At 39.1% G+C, this 14,864-nt stretch overlaps 1 protein-coding gene across 1 annotated transcript in view; it reads right to left on the bottom strand.

Moving 5' to 3' along the window:
* Positions 1-14,864, bottom strand: part of LDLRAD3 (low density lipoprotein receptor class A domain containing 3) — a 103,495-nt gene that overhangs the window by 7,319 nt on the left and 81,312 nt on the right. The window lies entirely within an intron of this gene.

Raw genomic sequence — 14,864 nt, forward strand, 5'->3', positions numbered from 1 at the left:
CAAGAATTTCTATTTCTGTGCAGGCTGTAATTCCTTATAGCCTCAAACAGGCTATTCTGACATTAATCTACCTCAAGAAGAACAAGAGGCTAAGTAAAAACCAAACCAAACAAACTCAACCCAAAAGCCACACAATTAGAAGAGAACGATCCATGTAAATTCCCAATTTCCTACTGCAGAAGGCTGGGACAGTAAATCTTAGCATATAATTTTCCTTTCTTTTCCCTATCAACCAAAACTTTTTGGTCATTCAGAATTGTAGCAGAGTCACCAATACATTTCTCTGGCAACAGAATAATGAAATAAATAGTGACTGCGTCCAGCATAATTGAAGAGCATTCCTCAAGCACCCAGTGTTCTGCATCAAGACGCTTTAGATGTCTCTCTCAATATTTGATTTTGGTAGTTCATTTCCATGGTTAAACACACACCACAAATTCTGGCATCACTAAAAATAACTTCTGCATTAGTTGGTAAGATAATGCAACCCCTTTAAACATCTCCATTTCAAAGCACAGATATTTTAGTAAGAAAGGATAAGATGGGAAAAAAAGACTATACCAGAACTAAGAGAACATGATTTCTTCACTATGAAAGTGATGAGACACTGGAACAGGTTGCCCAGAGAAGTTGTGGATGCCCCACTCTGGAAGTGTTCAAGGCTAAAGTGGATGGGCCTTTGAGCAATCTGGTCTAGTGGAAGACGTCCCTGCCTATGGCAGGGGGTTGGAACTGGATGATCTTTTGGGCCCATTTCGACCCTAACCATTCTAAGATTCTATTATTGGTCCAGGTACCAAATATGAAAACGAGCATTCAAATAGATCCGTTTTAGTGATAAGGCCACTATAACCACAGACCAGAGCTTTGCAGGAAAGCTGCAAGCCACAGACTTTGCTTGATACTTAGTGCAACGCCTCAGGAAGGATCCTTACTAAATTCATTTCCCCATGCAACTGTGCTGGAGAGAAAGCAGGGATCACTGTTACCAGTCAACAGGCCCCTGGTTCACTCAGCAAAATGAACAAAAGTCTGCATGAAGAATGTACAACAAAGCAGAAGGGACGAGAGGAATTGACGTGCATTAGGAATTTTACTACAGCTCATCCCATATTACTGTGGCTCTTTATTAATGCACTCCTTAAATTCAACAGCTGAGAAACAAATTCAGGTCATGTGTCACAGACAAGGACCAGCACAGGGACTATAATGACAAGCACAGAATTTTTATGCAAACACCAACAAATTTATTTGCAAGGATCCATGGATGAATATCACTACCTGCAGCCTTCAGTGCAAGGAAGGCAAATGTATTATGACATCCCAGTAAAATACAAGACTCTCATTCACCTTGGCCCACTGATTACGGTGCAATCGGCATAGGACTGAAAACAGGATGCCTTTGCAGATCTGATGAGACCTAATTAGTTACCATGGGATCATTCTGCAGCAGCACAGTCCCTTCTCTTTATATGGTCTTACTAAAAGGGAAGGAAAATGAGAGAAGTGAACTATATGCAAACTTTTTTTCTAAACTTTTAATGTTATCCACCTATTTAGGATTGTAGCTCCTAGGTCCTGCATGAAACAAATTCTACAAATCCAAACAGATTAACCAGACTGCTGAAGAAGTACTTCATCAGAAGTCAGATGGATTTTACAATCCTTTTCATACAACAACCACACACATATTTTGTAGAGATTTGTGGTACATTTGCAGTTAACACACAGTTTTGGAGATTTGGGATTACTGTGGCTAATGAAACATCATTTATTTACCAGTAACTCTATTCCTTTTTCAGGTTTTTAGATCTGTTCCTTGTACTCCCATTTAGTTCAATGTCTCTCTGGAAACATGAGCAACCTAAGGGCATGCCTACAGATCTGTGTGGAGATCTCTGAACCAGAAGTACAGCCATGAAAGTGCTGTTTTGAATAGTGCTGTCTGGTGCAGCCTTTGAACCAATCACACAGCAATAATGTGTTTGGGATTGGGATTAGTATCTCCATAAATTCAGTTAATTCTAGCCCATATGACTTCAACATGAAGCTGCACTGAGGAGTACTGTGATTCTTCCTGTAAAGAATATGGTTTATCTGTCAAATGTTCCTTCTTGTGCCCCAGGCAGCATTGAGTATTTGCACAGAGAAACTCTTCCCATGCAAAAAATCCAGCTCCCTAAACATGCATAGTCTTTACAGCTTTACAGGAATATAACATACTTAAGACGGAGTTCCACCTAGGAAGATGCAGCTATCATTGAAACAAAGTCTTCTTCCACCACAGTAACAACCTTATTCTTGAATGACAGGTGCGTTTTCTGGGCCAAGAAGACATAATCTTACGCTCTTTTAGCAAATCACGTTCACAAGTGAAACTCAGTGGCATTTTGCTTCTGCTCTGCTTTAGCTTATACCACAGACGACTAACCCATGACTAACCTCTTTTTTTCTAGCAAAGGCAGTAAATCCAAAAGATGCAAAAGATGACAGTAACATTCCCTGAGCCTATCACCACTGCTTGGCTTTTAGCCCGAAAGAGGGCACTGTCCATTCAGGGGCAAAGAAATTAAGTGTCCTTAATAGTCTTCCAAAGTAATGCTCTGGCAATAAAACTGCTCTATGGCACAGCTAAGACAAAAGTAGCAGAACTAATATGCAGTTTTGCCAACAAGAGACTTTTACATCAAGTTTTTGTTCATCTAACTACATATCTGATCATGTTGAAATGAGTAACTTTTATAACTCCAGATAACATTCTGTTTTTCTGCAGAGCCTGATCAGAATACAGAGATGTGAAAGAGAATGAGGGGTACCAAGCTAAGACTGCCTGAGGAACCTCTATCCATTTTGTGCATCCTGTAACAGGGAGAAAGAGATACAGAAAACACCTGAAAACTCTCAGCTGGACGAACGCAACTACTTAAGAAAACAGAAGCCATGACTCTCTAGCTCGGCTCTAGCAACTTTCAGCAAAAGTTTACACATCACATGACTGTTAACAAATCTGCTGTCTCAAAGTTTAAAAAAAATCTGAGAGTAACTGCATTAAGTCTGCCAGACACAGGGATGAGAGGCTATTATTTTGTCTTTCACAATCCTCTGTTCAAGCCTGGCTTTTCACAGTTCATTGGAGAAAAAGGTTTTGAAATACATAATCTGAGCAGACATCTGTGTCCTTAATGAGCACGAGTCACAGTCCATCTCCAACAAAGATGCTACTGTAACAACACATTTAAATTCCAACTGGTTAAAGTGCAGAGCTGCAGCCTGGAAGGTTAAAGACAACAAAAATCAAATACAGACAGGCAGAGCCTCTGCACATTATTCACCTTTTGTGCTTGAAGTTCCTAGGGCACCCTAGGTCTCCCAAACCCCTCAAATTTCTCACCCTTGATTTTATGTCCCACTCCAGTCTTACACAGATCTTGCGCACTGAGCTCTCAGAATGCTCTTTATTCTAGTGATGTCCTTTCTAACCCAGTTACATTTTTTCCCCTACCACCCCTCTCAATGGTACAAAAAAAAGATCAATCTCAGACAACACAGCACCTTGACTTCATGAAGTTTCATACTAGGTTACCATTGTTCCCCTTCCAAATTAGTTTCACAGCTCCCTTAGACACCAAAGATTTTTTTCAACTGCATTCCAAGTGCATTTTTGCTCTGCTTTGGCTTTCTCTGTTTCAGGCACAGGAGAGAGATTCATCAATAGAGGTGTTACACATACTATAGAGACCTTATCTAAGGCAATTGGCCAATGGAACACAATACGAATTCATCTTTGCTTACCAGTTACTTGGTAAATTTATAGGGTTTCTGGTAAAGCAGAAGGATGAAGTACCTTCCAGGTATGTCTATGACAACACTGGCTTCACATCTAGACAACATGTATCTGCACAGATGTCCTGTCATGAATTGGCCCCAGGTTATCCTGTGTTTAACTCGCTGCTAATCACAAGTGTCCCTAATATCCACAGTCCAGAACCACAGCAATCTGAACAGCCCTTGATCTAAGGAAGTTGGAGCAAAGAATGGATCTATTCCCAGCTCTTGAAGTTGCCCATTAGGTAATATTCTCCACCTTTGCCTGGCTCTCTGCCCTGGTATCCCCACCTAAAACTAGACAGTGATGTTTCTGCATTCTCAGGACATTCTCCCAGGCTCTTTTGTATCGACAAGAAATACATTTTCCTCAAAAGTCTAAGTGTTTCAAATATTAACCAGAAGACTAAATACCACTGGGCACTCAGTCTTTGCCTATTATTTCAGATGACTGAAAATACAGTCATGACCTTGCCTGCATAAACAGAGTAGGATATCTTGATATGGAGGACTTATAACATACATATATATATATATATATATATAATATTTTAAAATCACTCTTGATATTGGTGTAACAACTTGAGCTGTAAGCAAGGAAACAGGATTTCTCTGTGTAATGCAGTCCACAGGCTCCGAGCAAGACAATGGCCATTGTTCCCAAGAATGCAAAGCTAAGCTAAGACTTAGAACTATATATAGTTATAAGTCTATGCAAGTAACCAGCAAGACACAGATAAACCTCAGGAGAGTATTAATCAGCAGGAATAGAAGCAGTGCCAGCATGTCTCATTCAGTGCATCAGAATGAGTGCAGTACCTGTGCCTTCCGCCCCACACTTAAACCCCTCATCCTGACCATGTGCCACAAGAGCTGAGCTTTCAAGTCTTTGCAGCTGCTCTTTCAGAGCAGCTGAGTCAGCCTGAAGATCAAGAGCCTCACCTCTCACATGCCATCCTTTTTTATGTTCTGCAGAGTAGGATAATTACTGCATGCACTTCACACACACACACAAAGAAAAGGAAAGCAGCAAACTGAGCAAATAAGTAGAGAGCTAAGAAATACTAAGCAGTAGTCATGGCAACTAAAGTTCTAAAATTAACTTGGCAGCAATGTAAAAACCTGCAAAGCCAAAATCTGCCACAAAGCACAGAAACAAAAGGTCCAGGCTTGGCAGCTGGATGGACCCCAAGGAGGAAATTAAAGTATTACCCAAATGCAATTCAGGATCACTCCAGCACTGATCTATGCAGCACTTCCTGGACATGTGACAGCCCAAAAGGATAGCAGTGTACTTTAATTAATTCACAGCCAAAATCTAGGCTAAAAGCAGGGGCATAACATAAAGAGGAGGGACCTTCTCCTAATAAAGTCCTCTTCTCTAAATAGAGGGGTTCAGTTAATTCTCTTTGTCTCCTCTTTCTCCTTTGTGAATGGAGGGTCATCAGCAGCCAGGAACCTACCATGAAGTTAGTTACTCTACATTTTATGACAGGAAGATGCCACTCAGCAAGAGCCTGGTGCGCTGAAAGCTCTAGGAGCTTCTACTACTACTGGCCTCTTGCCAGTCACTAAATCAAACCTGCTCTGTAGAACAAAAATCTCTCAAGCTGCAGCTACTCAAAGGCTCTTTGATAGAGCAAGCTTATAAAATAAATGGAGAATGTACTTCAAAGAAAGCAAACCAGTATTATCTTCATAGCATAAACATGCTCTTGGTGCTCCTGCCAAGACCTATGACAACTACATACCTTGCAGGCTCTAGGCCCAATTCCATCAAGGTGCCTAAAATTTGGAGATAACAGCCACGGATCTTGTACTGTAGCCTGCTCCTTTCCCCTAAACTCCCAAGAGAAATTCCAGTCTCACCTCGTTCCAGTCACAAACAGTATTCCTCAACTGCATAAAAAGTCCAGGTTTTGGGTCTTTGGTTGCTGTGTAATCCATTGGGTGGTACCATTAATGTGTGGTATAAGATAGTCTTGAAAGTTAAAACAATGTTTTAATGGAAAAGTTACCTAAACTGTGAAATTCAACCAGCAAGACCCAAACATACTCAGTCTCCACTATTCAAGGAGTAATGGCCATAAACTAGAACACAAAAACTTCCAACTCAACATGAGGAAGAAATTCTTTATGTTGAGGGTGGCAGAGCACTGGAACAGGCTGCCCAGGGAGGTTGTGCAGTCTCCTTTTCTGGAGACATTCCAAACAAACCTGGACAGGTTTCTGTGTCACCTTCTCTAGAGGACCCTACCCTGGCAGAGGGGGTTGGGCTGGATGATCTCCACAGGTCCCTTCCAACCATAACTAATATGTGATTCTGTAGTATCATCTTCACTTCTTTAACTAAGAGCATACCAAGTATATTTTCTACCAAATCCCCTTGGTAACACTGGCAAATTTACGTGCAAGTGCACTGTCCTGTCTTCTGCAAAGTTTAATTGGAGCTCTGAGGTCGGTAAGAGCCTGGACGTTGTTATCAGCTCCCTTCCAGTGCAGAAGCATGCTCTATCTTGAACAATTCTGAACGCTCCTAAGTACAGTTCAAAAGTATGAAGGAAAACAGGTTTTTCAAATGCCATGGGTGGCTTTGCCTTTCCTATTCCAGTCTGACCCTTAGCATTCGGAATCCAAGTTTCTGTGGCATACTCCACTGACATTCCTTACAATCACCTGAGTATACAGGAGGCAGAAAAACATAAAAAACAAAACAAAAAGTAAACTAATTAAAATGAAAATCAGTAGATGAAATGCTTCTGTTTTTATCATTTATCAACCTGAAACTAAATTAGCCCATTGCAAAACTGTTACAAGTTTATCTTAAGTGATTCTACATGCCTGAAAAAATGCATGTTACTTCAATAGAATATCTGGAAAAAGCTGAATGTGGGATTCTGTACAAGACAGACAGTTGAATTGCATTTTTATAGCATTTATTCTGAAGGCTGGTAAGAAGAGCCATATACTGCTCAGCTAGAATGTGCACATTAACTTTTTACGGGATGTGGATTAGTGCTATGGACAACTCATGCATAAGAAGAATAATAAGGCTTGAAGAGGTGCAGTGCAGGGTTTATGGAGCCTGCAGAGTCAGGTATACTTGGCAAGAAATACTGTTTAAGGGTGATTTAGATACATTGTAGGAGTAAGTTTATAATTAGTTTATAAATTTAGTCTAATCATTCGAGAAGTGTATTTTAATGGCTCTGATTTCTGAAAAAGTGCTAGTACAAAGTCCATGCCCTGTCCTATATTACTATTATCAATCCTAAATTTTTCCTAGAATCATGAAGGACAGATGTCTGATACACAGTATACACAGCTTTACTTGTTCAAAATGGTTAGAAACCATGAGCAGGTTGTGATCTTGAGTAAAAAAAAAAAATAATCAAAACAGCAGAGACAGACAACACCTGCCAGGACATGTAAAACCTTTCCTAGGGTCACATTTCACATCATCCGTTCATATCTATTCAATGCCCCTTCAATGACTGCTTCTAGGAGAGGAAACCAGCAGCAAACTCACTCCAAGCAGGAGCCTGCAGGCTGCCCTCTGGCTGTAGGAAGCAAAAAGAGAGAGGAGACAACAAAAACTGAGTGGATTTGGGTAGATGCTCAGTTCAAACCAAAATGAAGTGCAGTGCTTGGTTCCACCAGAGAAAGCACCTGTGTAAAGTTACATCATTAGATGCTTTGGTTATTAAAGTTATAGTCTAATTTGGCCTTCCTGATCACAAAACACAGACTGTGTAATGCCAGAGAAAGAGAGAGGGAAGAAAAAACAGAAGCAAACGAAGCAGAGAGAAGAAAAAGTAAAAAGCTGTACTTGAAAGCTAGTGTACATAAGCAGGACACTAACAAGCATCTGGAAGGCATTAACACCAGAAAGAAGATAAACTTGTGCTTTAGATCCTCTGATAAAAATCTCACTTGATCAGAAAATACGACACTGAAAAGAGTGAGTGGGAGGGAAACATTCAAAGGCTGTGGCTGCCAGTGGCTCATTAGGAAATGGAAAGCTTTTCAGGGGAGTCCAAATGACTCTGATACTGTTCAGTAACTACCTGAACAACAGAGAATGCTTATTCAGCTCACTGTCAGGCAACACATGAACCCTGTTAGACAAGATCAAAATCAAAAATCATCTGAAAATAACAGAGGTGGTCAGGTCACACGTATTCAGGTGTCAGCAGAGAACAGCATGCTAACTGGCAGTGAAAAATACAACCCCAGCAGTATCCAGCTCTAGCAAGGAGTCTGCTTGAGTATTTATCCATCTTAGGACATCACACTTGAGAAAAAAAAGGCAAATATGAATCAGAGTTTGGTGGAGAACAACAGGAATTATCAGATGCTCATAAGACACTAACTACCAAGAAGGGTTTTAAGAATGAGGGTTGTTTAGGCTGAAGAAAACACTGCAGGAAGCTTTTAACATTTTTAAATACAGGAGTTTGAAAGGAAAGAGAATTAAAACAATGCCAGCTCTAACAATATAAATACAGAGCTTTCAAACACTGCAGGAAAGTGTCCCATATGACTAACATAAGAGATCACAGCTTCATTTCACAGTCTAATTGATTAGAGCTGCTACCTTTGTCTGTGAATGACCAGTAGTAGCACCACATGCCTCCATGCCCTTAGATTTCCAGTTACCCTCACCACTCTGATGGTTTTATCAGAGGGACCCTTTATGTCCTCAGGAGAGTTTCCCCGAAGTGTTCCTGAAGATCATCTAAAATCCTACGAATTTTAAGTATCTACAACTCAGGCTGAATCTGAACTGCGTATCCCCAAAGGCAAAGCACCACAACAATCCATTATCCACATGTGCAGCTCTGGTGTCAGGTGCAACTTGTTAAGTGGCAAGGAGAATGAAGCACTGGGACAGATTCCCTCAGGCTAACAATGGTCTAGACGTCTCTTTGGTAGCACCCTGAGTCATTCGATAGTCCTGGATATACATATGCTGGCCTGTAGTCAAAAAGAAATAAGAACACTTTCACCGCTGCCAATCAAATAACCCAAAACACCACATAACCCCCAAATCTGGCTTATTTCTCTAGGTGAGCTGACAAACCTGCATTTGTTTCATGAAGCCTGTCTTCAGATAAACAGGAAAAGAGACGAAAAACAACCTCTAACAAAGAGAATGAAGCTCCTCATTTAAAGAATCTTATCTCTTTGCATGATCCCATTCTACTGACAAGTTCATTAGAGTTCATACTTCATTGACAAATCTATAAATCCTATAAGCCTTAGAAGCTAAGTATGCATTCATATAGGAAGAAAGAGCTCATTTCCTCTAGTGTGCAGAGGATACTTGGATAGCTTTCCTCTGTGGATGGACTCAGCATAAAATTTCAGACAATAAATCAAGATGTTATAGCACCTGGGACTTTATCCAGAACCTTCATTCTTCTGTCTGAAACATGCATTACAAAATTTTGGTTTTACCTCAGCAAGTTTTCATAAAAATAAAGCAAAAAATAATTACAGAAAAAAGAAAATTGCTGCACTTGATGAAAGGTTGTTTATTCAGCACTGACAAATGCAGCCTAATGAATGGGAGAATGCCAGATTTTATTTTTGTTGAAGACATCGTCTTGTTTTTAGTTTCCAGAGAGATTGTGGAAACATTTATTTCTCCTTTGACCCTGGCTGACTGACTGATCTAGTCATACTGAATTGTGAAATTCTTGACATGAAATGCATGTGTACAATGCAAGAAAGAAAAATGTATTTTAAAATTTGTATTAAGAGGCAAGAATCATAATTATTAATCACTATGTCAAGATAATTATGGTATGCAAGGAGAAATGAAGAGATTTTTGGTGGCATAGTTAAAGCTCTCATTCTGCATGAAAAGACTGGAAGCAAATAATAATGATTAGTACAGCTTAGCATAGTTTAAAAGGCACTGAATTAGCTAATGTGTCACATGAAAATGAACCTTTATTGACAGAAGCTTCATCTAATGCATAGCAGTGGTAAAGAAGGTTAATAGAAAACTGGCTTATCACAAGCGAAGCATATTAACCGTGTTATAGCACAATTCTACAAACCCCCAGTGAAACCATGTTTGAACACTGGTATTCTATTTTGGCCAGCTTATTTGAAGACAGAATTAGGTTGATGAGAGTATAGCATGAGAAACAAAGATGATGAATGGGGAAAACAGGGCTTAAATATCAACAGAGGAAAAAGCATGATTTACTTAGTCTTGAGAAAAGATTATTAAGAGGAGATATGATTGAAGTACTTATAATAGCCATGGGTTATAAAAATAAGCTCAGTGACTAATTTTCAGATTGCTGGGCAGATCAGAAACTAAAGGCTGGAGGCGACAAGGGTAAAAGGGAATAGATGCAGGACAAATTTAATGAAACACTTCTGAGGAAGAGAAGAAAATAGGTAAAATGATTTTTCATGACTGTGTTTAAGCAAAAGATGGGTGACCGTATAGAGTATGTGCTGGGGAAAAGCTTTCAGGGAGCTCAGACGTGTTTTCATTCACCCACACACACACACACACAACCATCTGCAGCAATTTTAAAAATAATTCTTACAGCAAAAAAGGGAAGGAGTTTACCTAATTTGAAACAGGAAGAAACAAAACCATATACTACTACTACTCCTGTATAGTACAAATGCAAATGACCAGCTATACTAGTTTAGTACTATTTCTTCAAGCATTTAGAGACAAATCACATAAATGTTACAGCAATTCGATAAGATAGGTAAACCTATTCCTTACCTAAAAAGCAAGGCTTAAATTAATAAAATGATTCACTTACAGTTGTAGAGCTAAAAGTTGTCAGCCAGGATCAGAAACTGGGAGTTCTTGGCTTCCTTTAGACATACTCTGCTCTACACACACGTTAATTAATTACTTACTTTTTCTTTGCTATCAAAGAGGAGGTAGCTTTATTGCTTTACTCTTAAGGTGCACTTAATTATCCTTGAGCAATTCGCCACTGTCCTCCCCACCACTCTGTCGTATTTTAACAAGCCATCCACAGTTTTCACACGTGAAAGATCGAGACTGATTTAATGTGCTTATGTCTCAGCTTAAAACTTGACTAAACACAAATTAGGAAAGAAAATTAAAAAAAAAAAGGACCAAATCATACTGGATTCCAGACTAAGTGGAACATAGCAAATATCGAGAAAATATTGAATAAAACCCCAAAACAAACCATAGATACACTCTCGATCCTCATAACTCCCTGCTCTCTTTACAAACTAATTTTCTTTAATTTTTCAGCTAATTTTGTTTCTGTAGATAAAGACTCCATCAAAATGACCTCTGGATCCTAAAGGGCTGACTCTGATCTTAACATCAGTGTGTACAGCTGTCACTCGTGCCTTGTTCCTCTGCCTCATGCTCTCCTGTGCAACGCTACCTCTTTTCCTTTGAGCATTTTAAATACACAAACAATAAATGGTGCAATTTGCTGTCATCAGGCTTTTCACAGAAGTTTCAAGAGCTGTAAAATTGGAACACAATGGTTTACCTGTGACACAAAGTGAGAGATGACCTGGGAGACCTCTACCTAGGAAAAATAAATTCTGAAATGCAATTTTCACACTCAAGGGTGTAACTACCCTGCCTTAGGAGTGTCACAGCAGTTTTGAAGGGATTAAAGAGCAGTCTCCATAACTAAGCCAGCTAAAAGTTTAATTAAATACAATTGCTTGCTGTGCTTCCCTTCCCCAAACAGCCTCATGCATATTCATCACTGTAATTACAGCAGTAAAAACCTCCACAACTAATTATGCCACGCTTCTCATCTTCTATATGCCTGGAATTTTTTACATAATTACTACTGAAATTAATTGCAAGTTAGTTAATTTTGCACTTTGTCCTCTCAAGCTTAATTGAAAATTAAAATTTTTTCAACCAAGTCATTCTTGAAAGCATGGTGCTTTTACCTCAGATGGTTCTTTTAATGGCTTTTAGTAATATAGCATAGAGGAGTACTGTAAATTTTATCTTTTAAAGTAAGAGAGTATTGCCCTAATACATATTTACTCTATGCTTATTAGTCATACACTCTTGAAAGAATGTTCAGTCTGCCCACTGAGACACAGGTTACTCTATCAGTCCCAGTCATGCTCAAACCTGGAATTAGCATTGTACCTAATATTTCAAGGGTGGCTAATGATTTTGGGTGTCCAGTTGTACAATGGATTTTGAAAAAAGTAAAAAATATTTCCTCCTTAAGAGGTAGGGGAGAAGGAAGAATCAAATAGGAAAGCCAAAGTTTGACTTGGTCGAGAAATATAACTGCCTGAAAATTTTTGATTTAGCCCAAAGCACACAGTCTCCTCATTTTCTAGGGCAGTCCCTGTAGTCAATTGTACACAGAGTGATTTATTGAGTCGGGGTTGCCTTTAATGAGACAGTGTACAATGTAGAATCTTGCTGCCTACTAAAAAAGCATCTAAATCCCACACTGTGACAGCAGACTCAAGATGCAGAATCCCTGGATGGGGGTCCCAGAAATTACCAGAACACAACTGGAACTTAAACAGGACTAGTAACACATCTCAGCAAACCAGAGGATATTTCAGAGGCCAACACCATATAGCCCATGTAAATCAATCCACCATTAAGGTTATTTTCATTTAAACTTACACCCTTAGTACCCTATTAATAGTGGCAATATTAGCTTTCTGACCCATTAAAATAATTGATTACTGTGTTAAACAAAACAAAGTCTGCACTTGAAACATCTTATCTATCTTAATTCTGAAGGTCCGATCTTGTTGGGTTTAATCACATTTTATTGTTTTCATCTGACAAGAAATCTTGCAAATGTCTAACTAGCTAGTAGATTTCCAGAAGGACACGAGAAGTTTGGTAACAGAGCAGTTGTTCCTCATGTCTCCAGTCTCTATAAGGCACTTACCTAACTCAATAGGTAAATTGTCTTTTATAATCTTTCAAGGCTTCACCACAAGAATGAGAGCTGCAAGAATGCAAGGTGGACAGTTTATAGGGTGACTCCTTCAGAAAGCAAGTTCTCAAAAGTGTGGCTTTTACTTAGCAAGCACTCCATGAGCAAAACATCACTAATTAAAGGGAATAAACCAAGTTTATATATTCTGCAAAAATTCCTGTTGCTTCAACAGGGAAAAAAAATCTGATCACAATAAATTCGTTACAAAGATTCCCAGCACAGCCCATTCTGTCAGGAAGGGAATCACTACTGCTAACTTGTTTCGCACTTATCTAGAGTGAAAACTGGTGTCCTCAAAGAGCAAAAGGCTGAAGAGGAACACCTCAGGCATGATACAATGTCAATAAATTAGAGCTTCCAAAAGACTGGTATGAGCAATTACATCTGGAATATCTGCAGGATATTTCAAAATCTTGCTGGAATGAAAATCAGATACCAGATATTTAATCCTGTCACCTGTGTTGGGCAGTGTTTATCAGAGCACATGACAACAGTGTTAAAGGATTGAGCAATACAAAGCAGGGCACAGAGTTAAAGCTCTTTTGGACCACAACTACAGTAACAGACAGAAAGGGACTCTTCTGTCATCAAATCAGGAGGAGGTGTACATCACAATCACCTTAGTAGGTACTATAAGGAAGGTGGGAACTTCATATCCAAAAATACTGAGTGAAGAATGCAACGGTGAGTTTCCAGGGTGGATGGGGAGTAATTAGGTAATCAAAAAGAAAAGGTATTGAAAAAGACAAGAATTCAAGAGTGCCAAATAAAGCTCTTTCAGCAAGTGTTGTAAAGACCTATGACTAGTGATCCCTTGCCAGGAAAGCAAAAGAACAGTATTTGTTCTGTCTCAGTAGACTAAGAGCTGCTGAACCGGAAGCCACGTGTGCATTATTAACTATGAGGCTCTGACTAAACTATACTGGTACACTGGCAGAAATCAATGACTTCTGTCCTATGGAATTTGCAATTAAATGGGGAAAAATCCCTACTTCTTTACCATGTCCAATTTAAAAGTGAAGCAAAACATAAACGCAGTTGCATACTTTCATAAACTGAGTATAGTTAAATACTCTAACTACACAAAATTGCAAAGCTCTTTGTAAAAAAGTCTAAAATTTTCTTACCCAAAAATAATTTTTTTCTTCATTCTGCTAATGGCTAGCAATAGTTTTACAGAGATGTATACATAAAAATACAATGAATGGTTTGGTGTGAAATTGATTAAGTTTTTTGTATTCTGCATCTTTATATGATGGAACTCTTCAATGCTCTAATTCAAAACTCAGAAAACACATGCCACAAAATTTCATGCTAGTGTAGATATCCTATGTATTTCTCTATGCATACCCACACAATACACTAAGAAACATTTTAAAAAGAAAAAAGAAAGCAAGAAAAATCAGATTCTGTCAGTCTTGCTAAAGTTGACAGTCATTTATCTCAACTACCCCACCACAATACTTGTGCTTTAATTAAACATCAGATCAGTCAAGGAGGCAAGGAGATTTAATTACTGCTGTGGTTTAAAATGAGCTTATTTCCCCTTGAAACCAGTGAAGGGTAGCAGGATGACCTCAGTGTAATGGAAAATCCTCAGTCTGGCAAGACACGAATTTGTCCCTTATGGAACAGTTTGAATATCATTCTCACTAATACAATGCTGACAAAGAAATACTGGTTTAATAAATTTAATCCAAACATACCTGACATCTATGGCAACTGAATACTTTGTGGAAATAAATCAATCTGTTTTAGGGATATATTCTATTCAGCTTCAACTCTGTCAGCTCAGTAAAAGTGGCCCTGATGCATAAGTCCCCAAACTTCTTCATGTCTGATTGATACTCTTCTCCCCTGACTCATGATTGTCACTGAGCATTTTACTCAGCCACCCTAGCACAGGAGCCAGGGGTCTGGTCCTGTGAAACGGTCAGAGCTCTCATGGGGGATAACAGGTGGTACAGGAAAGGGGACAGAAAACAGAAAACTTAGGAAACAACTCTGGAATGGAAACAAGAGGGACAGAAGAGCCTTTTACGCCACACAGCATCAGTTCAAAGTGTTTTC

The sequence above is a fragment of the Pithys albifrons genome, chromosome 6, assembly GCF_047495875.1.
Source record: "Pithys albifrons albifrons isolate INPA30051 chromosome 6, PitAlb_v1, whole genome shotgun sequence".
In the NCBI taxonomy this organism is placed as follows: domain Eukaryota; kingdom Metazoa; phylum Chordata; class Aves; order Passeriformes; family Thamnophilidae; genus Pithys; species Pithys albifrons.